Below are 12,917 nucleotides of genomic sequence, written 5' to 3' on the forward strand. Positions count from 1 at the left end.
AAGTTAATACTTTACGAGTTCTTTCTGTTTTCTGGATCGTGATGTTTGATTTGAAATGAGGAGGGAAAAAAATCCGAGTCAAATTCAGCAACTATTCATGTTAATTTCAGTCCATGGTAAATTGATCTAACATTCTGGATATCATAATTAGTCAAGATTCGGAATGATGTTGAATTATATTTTAATATATGTTTAAAACAGTAGATAAACGGCAATCTAATTGTTGTTCTTTTATTTGTATTTTCAGATTTTTGAAACTTTGTGTCATTAAAGATCAAGGACTGAAGGCTATTCATTCCACCAAATTCACTAGTCTTATCCCTTAAAATATCCAAGTTCATCTTTTACGATGTTAGAGCTTTATGTTGAACAAGACTTGTTTCCTGAATGATTCATTAAGAACCATTCAACTTCACTAACAGACCAAAAACTCATTAAATACTTTAACCTATTTAATAATTATATCATTAAAAAAATCATCAGTACATTTTTCATTATTATACATTTAATAGAACATAACAAGATTCTATAACAGTCTTTTTATCTCTACATATCGATCTATATAATTTTATCTATACTCCTCACAACGGAAATGCCTATAAATGTCATTCTAACATCCTATCCTATCAATGATCGTGAGAGTGGTACAAGAAACGAAATAAATGAAATAAAGGGTACTGGACAATGACAATCACAGAGTATCTTGCTGTATATGACGAATAGAGTAGATTGAATGAAACCACATAAATAGAATTAGAATTAAGCATCATTTTAATTGAGGTAAAACGTGTACCTACCCTTGAACACGCATGACTTCTAAATGGAGAAAACTAAGATTACATAAGACAAATATATTTTCTCAGTTTTATCAGACATGTTGCAGAGTTCTCATTAGTTGTAAAATGGCCGATGTTCTTGAACAAAATGGTGAGATCAGTAACCATGAAGTTAGTGACAGAGAGAATAGCAGATCAACGGACTTAGATAGTGTTATTAGTTTTCAAACAGCTGATTAAAGAAAGTTGGAGAGAATCAAAGAAACTGTGGCGAATTGCAGGGCCTTCTAGTTTTACCAGACTATGTTCATATTCAACGCTATTAATCACAAACATATGTGCAGGCCACTTGGGTGTTGTGGAATTGGCAGCTGTGGCAATTCAAGACTGTTATTGGAGGCCTGGCTTTTGGATTCATGGTCAGTACTATCCATGATCAGTATCTTGTATTCTTTTTCCAAACAAATTAATATAACATTAAAAGAACAAGATTTATATATACATATTAGATTTATATATATACCTATTAGATGTAGAATAAGTGAAGAAAGTTCGAGCTTAATTATACATAATTTTCTAATCCAATATTGATTTCAGGAAAAATTCTATCCATCCTCAACATATAGACATTAATTTATGAGCAACTTTCCTCAACTGGATTAAAGAGTGAGTACAGTGAGAAGATTAAAATTATTAGAAATGAAACTTTTCAAATAGCTTTTCGACAAATTGATGTAGATATAAAGCCCTTACTTTCCATGATCACATTGACAGAGGAAGCACACAAGATACTCTTATCAGCTGTTTATTTACATCTTTTGAATTAAATGTAGCTTAGACAATTGTGAGTGGACGACAACATTCGTATAAAGTCCACAATACTGCTATAATATTAATTCTCGTAGTTCTCATTTGAGGTCATAAATATGTGAAAAGATAATTATGTTGCTCAGTGACTGATCTTCCATTATTTCATAGCACTTGTTGAGAATCTCAAACCAGAGACGTTTCCAGCCCAATTGATATTTATCTTGAAGGTTTACAATGAAGTTTGATGTTTTTACCCGATCTAATGCAGTTGAATCCGTGCAAGAATGGTATGAAAATTTTAGTTATCATCTGGGTCGTGTCTCTTAATGTAGTACTTGCTTACTCAAGTTGAGAATTCTTGAGTCCCATTCCTTCAAGGTTTTTGGGTTTAAGAATTTATTCAAGCATTTTATTCTAATTGATTTTCATTATCCTCAATAGATCAATATATTGTCAGATCACTGAGATTTTCCTTCTTCCTTCTGTTTTGATCAAGCTGAAGAAAAGATTAAAGTAAATAATAAGCAGTCCAAAGAAAGAATTGGACAGAAAGAATGAGTGAATTAAAAAAATTGATACTAAAACCAACCAAGACAGCTGAATCGATCAGCTCACAAACAGTGAACAAAACTATTTAACTATACAACACCAAGCTGAAACAGCTAGCCAGAACATTATAAACAAGCTGTAACAACCAGTTGAAACATTACCGAAAGCTATATGCATCAAGGAAGATGCCCAAATAGAAATTCAAATTATTATGTACATATATATACCCTGGAGAAGCACATTAAACTTGGAATTTGAAGAACTTGTACAAAGTTGGTTGGTACATTTAATTTCTCTTTTTTCAATTAAGAACACAAAAAGACGAACTGAAACATGATGAAGAGTAAAACCTTAAGTTTTCGGTCTTCACAAAAATGTGGATGCAGACTTTGAGGCAATGCATTTTGCTGCACATGGATTTTCTTCCTAGTGCTTTCTTATTTGATTAGAGCAAGCATTCTTTGACGTCTTTATGTGGGTCGAATTTCTTAGGTCCCTTGTCTTTGTGTTGGTTGTTTTTCTCATCTTTGTCTTTGTGTGGTATTCATGAAATATTTTTTTTTAATAAATAGTGTTAGATTCTATTAAATAGTAACAAAAGATTTTTTTAAGAGGTGGAGGAAATTTCGTCTCGTCTTGGGGTTCATATAGAAAGTGTGATTCTTGAATTGGTTGCTTCCTATGTTAATCCTATTAATACTCCTTTCAACCAATGGGATAATTTCATTCAATCTAGATGGCCTTTGATTAAATTTTGGCCTGCTAATGGGTCAACCTGGGTTGATCCAATTGTTTCTTGTAAAAATAGTGATATTTGACAAAAGTCAGAAGATGGTGCAGTCACCAGTTAGGAGGGACCTCAAAGAGATCAATTCGGACTGGGCAACAAGAGTAAACACAACGGAAACAAGAGGCTATGATGGAGGCAATGCAGAACTGAATATATTAGACCATGAAAACAGATTACAGATAACTGGTAACATCCAAGTTACAAGATTCGGCTCACTTGCTACAAACATGCTTAATTACAGAATAGGTCACTCCCGGACCTCCAAACCTAAGATCTATCTACTATGTTCTACATGATTGATCTCTAATGCTCATTTACAATGATTTATATGATCCAAGAAGATCCGGTTGGCCCAAAAGGGATCAAATGCCGAAGAACAAGATCAAACGTGTAAAACCAATAGGTCGACCTTCACCAAAGAGATTCCTTCAGAGAATCCAAAGGATGAAGTGCGGATTAGAGGGAATGTCGACCACACGCCAAAGAACATCAGAATCAATGCACAGGGCTCTGCAAGCTACGAAAGGGATCCGATAGATTCACCAATGCAAATCGGTCCAAACGGTTCTGGTGCTAGAAGAACTGTCTTGAAATCCGAAACTGATAACTTGCTGGAAAATTATCCAAATGCTCCATGATTTAGGAATAAGGAAGATGATCATGTCCTCAAGAGAAATCCAGCTCCGCAAGATCTGGTGAGCCAATGCAAGTAAATGCAGAAATAAAAGTTGAAACTACAAAACAAAAAACAAACACAAAAAAATTATTTTTGGTTGATGCAAGATTGCCATGAACCGAGGATGCTCCTGCATCAAAAGAAGTATGGATAAAAATTAATTTTTGATAGGGTTCAAAAGATAACCAAGGTTTTTTTGGTGCTTGCTTTATGGCTTGAGACTATAATAAAGATATTGTTTCTTTTAGAGCTAAAACTCTCATGGAAGAGACTAATAACAAAGCTAAAGCTCAAGCATCAACCTATCTGATTAAAATGGCTATTGGTCTATTGATATCAAAGCTTCACCTTGAAAGGAGCTCTCTTATAATTATTAATGAATTAATGCAATAAAGAAGGGTGAGGCAATTCTGTGAAGATTGAACAAATATATTAATTTCATTAGAAATGAGTTGGTGAACTTAGATGAATTCAAAATTAGCGAGGCAAGGTGGGAGGAGAATGCGTAGCAGATACCCTTTCCGTTGGGTGATTAAGTTGAATGATGACAACACAAATGAAGTCTAGGAAGATCTTTGTGGCATCCACTTCGATGAAGAATCAAATGAAGCTGGGTCATCGTATGCCCCTGAATGAGAGGAGTATTTATGAAACTTTATGTTCACTACCTCTACATGATGAACTCGTGCGAAGTAGTATTAAATTTTGGCTCGGATTAAAATGAGTCTACTCTTAGTGGTGGTTGATAGTTGTGAATTGAGGAGAAGTGGAGCTAATTGCACGAACCAGAGAATGGAGGCTAATTTCATGCTCCTTACTTGCAAGAAGCAACTTAGATTTGTTTAGAGCAATTTCAAAAGAACAACTCAAAAAATGTCTTCAAGATTGAACACCCAAAATTAGAGGTTTTCATGAAATCAGAATTCAGGTATAGAACAAATGTTGATATTGCCTCGGTTTTCTTTGCTTGGTACCTAGAACTAGGTTCCAAGGAAGATGTATAGTGGGTCATGAGGGAGTGTGTCCGGGAAGAATAGAAATACGGGGTAGAAACCTTTATGGTGATGGCATGCCAGGGGAAGGGTTTGTTACAAAAGGTGGTGAATGGATGCATGTGGCTGAATTTAACTCTCCCCTACAACCCTTTCTTTTGTGGAATGCATACGGTGACAAAGGAGAACATCGCATGGAGGCTCAAGTGGGATGGGAGTACATTAAGGATTATTTCTGAGATAGAGAACGAGTGGAGCAGGTGTTCGAGCTTGATACTGAGCAAAAATCCAAGAAACCAAAATTCAAGAAAGGAGATCATTGGCTTAGTGTGCCACGACCAGATGTGAAGAAGCCCTAGTTTTGTTTATTGGGCATATTTATAGTTTGTTTGTTTTTGTTTATATGAAGTAAATATCTTGTATATGTGCAGTTTATGTTTGTCAGGGTTTGTACAGTAGATCTATGCAGGTCTTCTGTCCAGATAGTCTAATAAACTCAGAAATATAATTTTGTATATGGTTGTATAGTGGGGTTGCAGAATTTTGTTGTAGATGTCTGCAATTTGGTACTATGCATATCTTTTGACATATCAGTGGTTGCACAAAATTTTATTCAGAGTACTGTAAAAGCTTTTATTATTTAATATAAATTTATATTATCGATAAAAAAAATCAAAATATAATTTTGTTTTGATTTTTAAATTAATTAATAAATATAAAATAACTGTCTTGTTAGGTATAATTTGAACTCTATGTAGACATTACTCAGAAACAAAGGCCTATAAATTTCAATGGTATCTAGAATTCATAGAAGAATATCATTTTAGATTAATTTATTGAAGTCGTATATATCCTAAGATTTCAGGAAAAAATTATTTATTTAACTTGGTTTTCTATTAATGTAATTCTCATACACAGTACGATGATATGTGGTAATTACAAAAAGTACTAGTTTTTTAAATTTTGATTATCATACTTCCTTGATTGAGTCAGTTGCTTTGGCAATCAGCCACAGACGAGGTAACAATGAACATAACCTTGGGGATCTGCCAACAACTGATGCCACGTATGCTCAATTCAAAGACAGTGCTTGGTTCATGCTAAAAATGAAAATAGAAATCAGATTTCAAAATTTTCATCAACAATTTAGATCACACTCGATAATCACATGCTTTGTTTACTCACAAGTCCCACAAGGTGACTGAAATCTGCGAACCTTCGTTGGCCACTTCTAGAACCTATCAAGCCAGAGGTGCTTGTTTCATCCAATCTTCTGCCCAATTACTGAAAGAAATTTCATAATATTAACATGCAATTCACAATAGAAGGCTTGGATATAGCTAGTTAGGTGCTAGCTGCCCTAACTAGAAGTTATGGCTGTCCACAGGGCAATTTCGCCAACCATGTCAATGTTGAACATTTGCGTATCTCAATTAAATTTTGCACACTGAAATATTTGATCAAACTTATTCTAAGAAAAGAGGCATATATTAGAAGTGGATAGTCCTATTATAGAGATTGGAATGTAGTTATCATTTCTTCAAGTTTGTTTCTGCATTGGAAGCTGCACGAGTGCTGAACTGCCTCTCAACTCATGGGTTTGAAGGCCCAAATAGAATTTGGTCAGAATATGAAGACTTGTGTTTGTTGGAGGAGCCATGATCAGCTAAAAACGAGAGCATTAATGTTGGAGTGACAGGCTTGTAACAATTATGTTGATTGTTTGAAAGATAATTCTTTCAGCTACATCATTGAATGAAAAAATGCATATTTTAAATGTTAAAACTCCATGGAGTCAGACAATTAGCATTCAAAGATTCTACCTGGTCCATGGCAACGCATCGCATCTATGTTTGCCTTATACTCAATAACATTTTCTTATCACTAAATTAAGCATGCCAAAATTTCAATCGTTTCTGTGAAGTTGGGAATGGGCAGTGCGTTAGGAACCCTCTGTGGTCAGGCTTTTGGAGCAGGAAAAATTCAACTGCTTGGAGTATATTTGCAGCGTTCATGGTTAATATTGCTGGGTACAGCAGTACTTTTGATTTTTATTTACATCTTCGCTAGTCCAGTTCTTAAGCTACTGGGACAGGAGAATGATGTAGCTGATCTAGCGGGTGAATATGCGCTTTGGATGCTACCACAGCTGTTTCCGTATGCATTGTATTTCCCAATGTAAAAGTTTCTTCTGGCACAGAGAAAACTCATGGGCGTGGCTTGGATTGCCTTAGCTGCATTGATAATCCATGCTTTTCTGAGCTGGCTATTGATCTTCGAAGTGGGTTTGGGGTTGGTTGGAGTAGCAATTACACTAAATTTATCGTTGTATATTAACATTACTGGTCAGTTTTTGTATATAGTTTATTTTTGCCGAGATGCTTGGAAGGGGTTCTCCGGGCTCGCTTTTCATGATCTATGGGCTTTTGTTCGACTTTCAATGGCTTCAGCTGTTATGCTATGGTTAGTAGCATAGTGGTTGTGGTTATTTTCTATTCTGACATCAGTTTCTGGTGAAGACCTTAATTAGTAGATGATAAAGAATAATATATCTGAGGAAGTGATCCAATCTGTGTTAATGACATTCACTTGAGGTGGTGCTGTTTTCAGCTTGGAGTTCTGGTATATGATGTCATTGGTTGTTCTAACGGGTCATCTAAAAAATGCAGAAATTGAAGTTAATGCGATATCTATCTGGTAAGAAGCACCTGCAGACGTTTATTTAAAAATCCAACTTTTTTCTCAAATGCAGTTTCAGTTTAGTAGCATAACTGTAATTTGTAAGAACCCCCACAACTCAACTCTAGTTCTAGCTCTTACTGGTTGCGATGAACTCCTGTATTTATGTGTAAGATCTTTGCATTTCATAGGCGAAAGGGCCTTTACAAGAATGGGGTGTCCCTAGTCACGGTGCATATGGTTGTTTAAAGTTAAACCTTTAATCAATTGCAATTAGTTGTTAAATGTACCCCTTCTGACAGTTTTCTATCTGTTCCTTTTACAGCATGAGTTTAAATGGATGGGAAGCCATGATCTTCCTTGGTTTCAATGCTGCCATTAGGTATGATTTTTTCTGCTACTGATGTAAACCTTTCATCACTGAATCAAAGAAATTGACTTTCTAATAATAGTAGTGGTTAAAAACACCCTGCTATTCCAGCAAAGGGGATACAAATGTCAATTAAAAGTTTGATTTGATGTTTTTATTAATCCAAGAGAGTTCAATTAGGAATTCGCTGCTGTGTGGACATCTTTTATTATATTTAGGAATGCATTTGATGAGATGGATCGTGGGGGAAGGGGGGAGAATTTGATAGTTTGTAATTATTCGTACTTTCTGATCCAAACAGAATTAAATGTGGTGTATATTGAGCTGTAAATATTCCTATGAGCTGCATTATTTTTCTTTTATCTGTTTGAGCATGAGTTAAAAACATTGTTGTATCGTCGTTGCTTATAGGTTTAACATGACTCTTGCTTTCTAGTTTTTTGTTGATACTGTTCATAGCCTTGAGCAGTCATTACCAATAGAGATCTCTCTGCATCAGTTTGGTATCAGAGCTATAAGCTTATTTTTTCTGTAATAATTTAGTACACTACATCTATTTCTCCATTCAGGGCAAGTTAATAGCGTATAGATCAAATAATAAAAGGTATGTTTGCATTAGTTGCTATACAGTTTTTCTTCTCCACTTGTGGGTTGTGTTTTGATCCATTATCTTTTAGAACAGAGTATCCAACTAGCAGAGATAGAGTTCTGAATAGTTCAGAAAATAGTTGCGGCTATGGCTATGGATTCAGAGATATAGTTGTTTTGTGATGTTAAAAAAGGATGACCAAACTGGGAGGAGAAATTAGATCAAGGAAGAGGCAGAGAAGAGGCAGAAGCAAACCCAAAAAAGGTGAAGAATGTTGCAAAAATTAGAGCTTAAGTTGAAGGAATTATTCTGGATGTTAGAGCAGCATGAGACAACTAATATTTAGAAAGCTAAGAAAAAGAACGTTGCAGCAAAAACATTGAAGGGTTGTGAAATGCTCAAAAAGATGGGTGGAAATAAATATTAATCTTGTGAGAGAGTTCCAAGAGATAGAAAAACAAGAATAGGGAAAAGAGTTGGCAGGATTACTAATGGATTGAAGGCCCTTAAAGTAGCTTTGAACCAAAAGGTTCAATATTTTGAAAAGAAGAGAGTATTCTATTGACCATCCAATCAGAGAAATCAGAGAAATCAGAGAAATTCAATTAATAGTGGTTGAAACTGCCCTTCTCTATTCTACAGGAATGGATACAAATGTCAATTAAAAGTTTGATAAGCAATTGTAGTTATAAGAGAAAATAGATTTGCTGCTTAGGTGTATTATTCCTGTTTTCTGATCTAAATAAAATATCAACCGTGCTGTATGTTGATTGTTCGCTGCTTTAGATCTTCCTAGTCCATTCTTTGCTTTATATAGTTGACCACGACTTAAAACTTTGCTCAGAAGCCTAACATGACTCTTACTTTCTACCTTCTGCTGTTTTGATACTGTTTATAGCATTGAGTAATGATTACTAGGAACAGGGTATCTTTTGGAATTTAACTTGCAGGTTCAGAGATCCGTCTGCATCAGTTACTATTCATGTTTCATATTCGTGTTGAGTTCTTTGGAAATAAAAATTATTAGCCCAATAACTGACATTTTATTCAAGGTAGACAGAGATTACTTGAACAAATAAAAAAATTTCATCATTTTTTTCAGTGGTGCTATTTCATATCTTTGGCAAACTTGCAAGCTGCTTAGTTTATATTCAATCCCTGCGGTGTGAGAGTATCAAATGAACTGGGAGCTGGTCACCATAAAGCTGCAAAATTTTCTGTCATCGTCGTGATTCTAACATCACTCTCTATTGGGCTTATATGTATGGGTATCATTCTTGCAACCAAAAATGAGTTTGCAGTACTATTCACGAATAGGAAAGTGGTCATGGAAACAGTCTCCGATATGGTAATGTTACTTGGAGTGACAATGGTTTTGAATAGTGTACAACCAGTTCTGTCAGGTAGAGTATAAATAATAATTCACAGTTCTTGGTTTACATGGCTGTGAGCAGTTTATGCTATATAATTGAGGACTTCTTTGATTATGGATCCATAACGTTGTATCATAATTTTTGAAGCCTCTGTTTTTGTGTGCAAGCAACTCAGGGGTGGCTGTAGGCAGAGGTTGGCAAGGTCTGATAGCCTATGTAAACGTAGGGTCCTACTATATTATTAGATTACCCCTTGGCCTTCTTATGGGATATAAGTTTGACTTCGGAGCGAAGGTAGATTTAGATTCTTCCTATTCAGAATGCAAATTCTCAATTTCTCTTTGTTGTTTGTCCATTACCAATAAATATAAGGTTCTCCTGAATTTGATCCCTTTTATGTTGAAACAGGGCATTTGGACAGGAATGATTTGTGGAACAGCCCTCTAGACTGCCATTTTACTGTTTATCACATATTTAACTAACTGGAATCGAGAGGTAATGCATCATATTTGTGCAGCAGCCGTTGGGACATTATCTCATTACTGTGGGGTGACTAATTTTTCTTTTTTAGTGCAGGCTGATCAAGCCGAGGAACGTATGAGGGTATGGGGAGGATCAGCTGAGTCTTATGCAAATCGATTAGTGGAAGGTAAGTGAGTGCATGTTAGATAGAAAAATTGAAAAACAGTAGGAACTGTACAACCCAAGTGAACTAAAACATTGTCACATTCTGATCGACCCTCTCAATTTTGAGTTGCAGGGGAAAGAGAATGTGGAATACGAGAATATCCCTCAGAAATCTAGAAGATCTTCCATCCACGAAAACCTAGTTGTTCTAAAGATAGTATCTAGAAGATCTCTTTTGTGAAGAAGAAAACTCCCCAGATGGGTTGACAAACATGCTATACCATCAATCTAATTTGTGTGTATATATTCTGGCCTGATAAACCAAAAATGTTTTCAAGCCATGGGAAGGTCGTTGCTAAAAAGGAAGGGAGATAAAAACAAGAATATTTGTGCTCAGTTTCCGGTTTGGAGTGATTTATCTGCAGCTACACTGGGTTAATAGCAAGTTTTGTTACTATGGTCTGTAAATTTAACTTTTGTCATAGAATTCAAATTTTGAGGTGAGATTCAAGCATTTCTTTTATATTATATGTATTCATAAAGATACTGACCTCAATGCACTCCAATACAGGAGAGTAGTCTTGAAAAAGTGACTCAAGATTTGGATGGTTCTAATGAGTCTAAGTCTTTGGCTATAGCATATGAATATCTTATATTAATAGATGCCTACCTCATTTTAGTAGATGCCTGTCCTAGATGGATAAATGGGTACATATCCTTTAAGAATGGATGTGTGTCGTGTATGCATAGATATCCCTTATGGATGGATGTTTGTTCCAAATGAACAAATGTTTGCCGTGTATGGCTAGAAGTCCTTGAGTATACAAAGAAATGAACATTTTAGTAACTTTAAATAAACTTAAATAAATTTTAAAAAAATAGTATTTTTTCATATAATGATTGGGTTATTAAAATATGTTGGTCTAGTATGCTACAATAATGGTACAAAACTAGTGTAGAGGAAACTTTTGGACTACATCTTACAAAGCATAATGTAATCAAACATACATTATTTAGATTATTACTTAAATTTCTTGATCTCGTCATCTATGATTGTAACTTGTTATAATATGTATGAGCTTATAAGATTTCTCAATCCTTTTCACTAATGTAATAAGACAAGGTCAAGTAAAAGGTTGGGAATGCACTATTGATTTGGACTTGTTACACAAAAGGTGTAACAAATATAACTTGACTATCCTTTATCCATTGTGCTTTTTCTTACCTTGGTCGTGTCTTGAATGATTTTACCTAATCATAAGTGATCTATTCAAAATATTCAAACAATTAGCAACATTGGAGGTTTAAGTCAAAATAACTATTTATTGAAGGTACACAGTTTTTCTTAGAGACACAATTGAACTTGAATTTTGTTTTAGGGTTGTCAAAATGTTAGAACTAAATGTTGGTGATAATGGAAGACTCCCTAAGCAGCTATTAATGTTAATAAAAATTTGGAATTCAAAGGGTACCTCATTTCCTTAAAGATGTAGGATTTTTTGACAAGTCTGGGATCTTTGTTTCTATAGTTTAAATGTAACAACTTGAAATAATAGGGAAGATATGTTTAACATGTTTTGATGCATAATTTTATGAGGTTTGTTGTAGAGGACAACCTATCTCACATAGAAGCTAGCTTGTCTTTAGTGCCTAATTGTTTCACTTGATATCAAAACCTTATCAATGGATTTTTGTAAATTCTTGCACTGAATTTTTATATAGCAATATAAGACTTTGTTGTTGGAGATAGTTTAATAAATTTTTTAGTAAATTTTTCAAATGCCGAGATCATGAAGAGTGTTACACGTTTTAAGGATTATCTATATCAATGATAACAATGAAATTTAAGTTGTTAGATGTGGTCAATAGACCCTTAGTATACTAGAAAAGTTGAATGATTATAAATGAACTTATTAAAAACCAATTCTTATTAAGTAAAAGCCTCAATATTGTCTTCAATCTTTGACATCTTATGAATGCTCTCATATCAAATTTAAATGATTATGTAAATCTAATAGAATGCTAGAAGTATCGATCCCCGTACCTCTCGCATGCTAAGCAAGCGCTCTACCATCTGAGCTACATCCCCAACCACTTTTGTTGCTTTTATCTAAGCTGTCTTTTGAAAAAGACATCAGTGCTGCAAACGGAACAGAGAAACGAGCAGAACCCACTAGTTAGAACATGCGACGAGCCACATCAATACAACACTTCTGTCTTATTGCTTGCTTGTAGACATTAATGAGCGCTTAACGTGCTGTGAGTAATAGATAAATTCTCAAAGGAGGAAAATTTCAAAAAATTGGAAGGGAAAGAGGGAGTATAAAAATGCTAATCAAATAGTTACTTCCCTCCCTTCAAATCTTCTTGTTGTGGCAGAAATGCTTTATAACATTAATTCCAATAGAATTATAATTGCGGTTTGTAAATTGTTGGAATCAGGCAAGGAACTCAACATTGATCTCAATGGGAATTCTTATCAGTTTGTGACTTCCCATCGATCCACCAAACTATGATCCTTTCTAGACTCACCGTGAAGTGAAAAACTTTCTATGCTTATGTTGGTGTTGCAAATGTCTTCCTAAGATCTAGCGTGTTTTGCAGGTCGAGACTTAAAAAACATTCACATGTAACATATATGAAAGTTCACTGCTCTGCTACCCGGCTTGAAGGACTGCATCGATCA

General features: G+C 34.7%; 1 pseudogene; it reads left to right on the top strand.

Annotated features, from left to right (window-relative positions):
• Nucleotides 1-1,014: 1,014 nt before the first annotated feature.
• Nucleotides 1,015-10,408, top strand: LOC131857798 (protein DETOXIFICATION 33-like; annotated as a pseudogene).
• The last annotated feature ends 2,509 nt before the right edge of the window (nt 10,409-12,917 follow it).

This window comes from Cryptomeria japonica, chromosome 8 (genome assembly GCF_030272615.1).
Source record: "Cryptomeria japonica chromosome 8, Sugi_1.0, whole genome shotgun sequence".
Taxonomy (NCBI): domain Eukaryota; kingdom Viridiplantae; phylum Streptophyta; class Pinopsida; order Cupressales; family Cupressaceae; genus Cryptomeria; species Cryptomeria japonica.